We start from the raw sequence: 3,893 nt of genomic DNA, 5'->3' as shown, positions 1-3,893 counted from the left end.
CAATGGTCATGTCACTGAAGTACTCCATTAGGAAGTCCTCTGCTGCTTCTTGTAGAGCCATTAATGCCACCACCTTCCACCTTTTGGTGCCCCAGGCAGCTTCTTCACATATGGACCTCACCATCCTCTGAAAGGGCAGCTTTGGTATGCATAAATCTACACATTTCTGTGCCTTTCTGATTTCTCTGAAAAGTCCCATGCAGGTTTGTAACTTCTTCACCCTTGGACCTTTCAGAATTTTATTGGGTTTTCCAGGTCTTTTCTTTGGGGTTGCAGATCTGCTACTTGCTTTAGCTGCTAATCCTGGTCCCTTGCCTGCCTTCCTTGCAGTGGCTTTTGTTCTAGCCATTTCACTGTATACAAAAAGAGGAGTCTCTCTCTCTCTCTCTCTCTCTCTCTCTCTCTCTCTCTCTCTCTCTCTCTCTCTATAGCTTAGCATATTTAAATAGAGAGAGAGAGAGAGTGAGAGAGCCCATTACTAAAGGCGCGCGTGGAGCACGTTTTGATCTCAACAAACACCTCCGCGCGCCGTTAGTATAAGGTAAAAGAAATACTCACTCTCTCCCTCTCTCTCTTCTCCCCGCCTTACATCCTCCCTCTATAACACTCACACATACACTGGTCAATGCACAGTACTAACGGCGCGCATAGAGACATGCACACCGGTTATGCCTCTCTACGCGCGCCTTTAGTATAGAGAGAGAGAGAGAGAGAGGCTATGTGTGTGTGTGTGTGTCTGTATTTGTGTGTGTGTGTAAGTTATATTTGTGTGTGTGTGTGTGTTTGTGATTTGTGTGTGTGTCTCTCTATGTGTGTGTGTGTGTGTGTGTATGTTATATTTGTGTCTCTGTGTGTGTGTGTGTGTGTATGTTTTATATGTGTGTCTGTGTATTTGTGAGTGTGTGTGTGTGTGTGTGTGTGTGTGGGTGTTGTGTTTGTGACTGTTTGTGTGTGTTGTTTGTTAAGACTGAGCTTGATACTGTGACAGAAACAGAGAGAGAGAGAGAGAGAGATAGAGGCAAAGGCAGAGGGAGAGAGAGAGAGGGCCAAACCTCCTGAGGTCGCAGACCTTCGTTATGTCGATGGGTCGGCTTGCTGTCGGAGACGCAGACGACGGCTCTTGCACTCTCTCTCTCTCTCTCTCTCTCTCTCTCTCTCTCTCTCTCTCTCTCTCTTTCACGAGGTGTGGTTTTTCTCTCTCATGACCTCTGTATATGACGTACAAAAGTATACGGTCTCAATAATGACCGCACGTGTGACAACATGCAATTATTCTCTAATTTATAGTAACATGTGGGGCGCCGCCGTGTGTATCCGTTATAAGTGTGATTTTGAGAGAGAGAAAGAGAGAGAACAATAGAGAGAGAGAGAGTGAGAGAGCGAGAGAGAGAGAGAGAGAGAGAGCCATAGAAAGAGAGAGAGTGATAGAGAGACAGAGAGAGAGAGAGAGAGAGAGAACAGATTGTGAGAGAGATAGAGAGAGGAAGAGACACATATTGAGAGAGAGATAGAGAGAGGGACTCCTTACTCTCAGAGAGAGAGAGAGGGAGAGAGACAGAGTCAGTTTGACAGACAAAAAGCAATGGAGGAGACACCTCCCTTGGAGTTTCTACAAACCCCACCAACAAAAGGTGATCTCTCACTCTTTCTCTCTGTATTTCCAACAGTTGGTACAAATTGTGTGTGTGTGTGTGTGTGTGTGTGTGTGTGTGTGTGTAAACAAAGAAAAACCCAGACTGTTGTTCAACACACACACACACACACACCTCAACACATACTTCCATAGACAGAGACACACACACACAGACACACACACATACACACATACACACAGACACACACACAGAGATATACACATTCTCTCTCTCCCTCCACTCTCTGTCCCCGTTACTAACGGCGCGCAGAGCCAACCAAACACTGGCTGCAGCTCTCTCCGCGCGCCTATAGTATAGTTATGACTCTCTCAAAAAGCACGTTTTTGTCCTTACGCGCCTTTCTCTCAATTGTACTTAAGGCGCGCGTAGAGAGTTGCAAAGCACGTTTTCGTCCTTGCGCGCCTTTAGTACAAAGAGACACATACAAAGAGAGAGAGAGAGAGAGAGAGAGAGAGAGAGAGAGAGAGAGAGTCTATGTGTATTTTTTTAGTGTTCTTTGGAGAGAGAGAGAGAGAGAGAGACTATGTGTGTTTTTGTTTGTGCTTTGGAAAGAGACAGATATATATATATATATATATATATATATATATATATATATATATATATATATATATATATATATATATATATATATATATATATATATATATATATATGGAGAGAGAGAGAGAGAGAGAGAGAGAGAGAGAGAAAGTGAGACTTGTCATGTTTCCTGATGAATAGGATTAAGGTCCAGTAGGCAAAAGAGGCTGAAACCAGACCCAGAGCTTGTGCCAAGATTTCAACCTTTGCAGGCTCAGTTGCTTAATGTTTCTGCCAAAAGAACTGTTGACTTTTGTCAGGAAATATCTGAAGAAAAGTCAATTGGTGACGATCAATCGGAGAGGTCACCAGGGCAAGAGGATCCCTCACCCTACAAGGCTCCCTCACCCTGTACAGTACTTGTGAAGAAAAATACAAGAAAGAGGAATATAGACTTCTCAGATGATGCAGATGTGCTAGAAAGTAGTCCCTGTGCAACTAAATGTAAAGCCAAAGAGGATGTGTCTTCTTTGGAAGACCCAGCTGCAACTGATGAGAGGCTGTTTGATTTTGCAGCATCTTGTGGTGCTGGGGACAAGTTTGATCTAGTTCATTCTATGTTTAATCCAAAGTTTGACATTGAAGACCAGTTAGCTCAGCACAGTAATTTCTTGCAGTCCTACAGAGATAAGTTTGAAGTGATGGTGCAGGTAGGGAGGGTTGTTCTGCCTACTATGACTCTTGTGCATTTAAATGACTGTGGTGGAAAGGGACAGGGACTGAAGAAGTATAGGGAATTACCATCTTCTTGCCGACATTCAGCCTGCCCTTTGCACCAAAAAGAATGCAAACTCGTTCAGGAAGCCTTTGGCTTTATGATTTACCTGAACAGCCTGTTTGGATTCCTCATGCAGAATCCTGATGAGGTGTTAGAGGAGCAGGATGCAGCACCAGATGAAGAATGCGAGGAGACAACTCATATACAAGAAGTCGAGGAGGTTGAAGACACAGTCGACCTTGAGGTTGAGGCAATTGAAGTACAAAGAAGTAAGATGCTCTCTGTGAAAACCACAGAAATCAAACTTCCATTGGATGTCAGTAACTTCACTGAGAAGCATGCTCAGATGATGTTGCCTGCTGTGCCTGACTTCAGGATTGGAGACAGGACCTATATCTTCTTACATGATGTGCAAAGTGTCTTTTATTTAAGGGAGGATTTCTCCCTGGCTATTATTTCCAGAGTCCAAGAGGAGAGGAGTGGATTTGTTTCAGAGGATAGTAGTGATGATGAGGCAATGGAAACATCCAGCAATCCAATGGAATGCCTCCGAAGATGCTTTGAGAAAGCTGAAAAATACAAGGAGACACTACCTAATGAAGCCACCTTCCAAGCAATAAGACAAAGCCTAAGACCATCAACAAGTAACAAAGAAGTGGAGGATTGGTTTAACCATTCAGGTCAGGGGTCAACTACATCTGTAGACCTGTGGCAGGAAAACCTCTTTCTGCAGGATGAGAGCTTCATGGTAACTCTCTCTCTCTCTCTCTCTCTCTCTCTCTCTCTCTCTCTCTCTCTCTCTCTCTCTCTCTCTCTCTCTTTGTGTCACTTCTGACATGATATGTGCAGTCTTGGATTGCTGACAAGGATGACTTCCTTCGACGGCGGACTCGAGAGTATCGTGGAAGGGATGAGGCCCTAGCGCAGTACCTTTCAAA

This window comes from Adiantum capillus-veneris, chromosome 13 (genome assembly GCF_014529385.1).
Source record: "Adiantum capillus-veneris isolate H3 chromosome 13, ASM1452938v2, whole genome shotgun sequence".
NCBI classification, from domain to species: domain Eukaryota; kingdom Viridiplantae; phylum Streptophyta; class Polypodiopsida; order Polypodiales; family Pteridaceae; genus Adiantum; species Adiantum capillus-veneris.
This window is presented reverse-complemented; position numbering follows the sequence as displayed.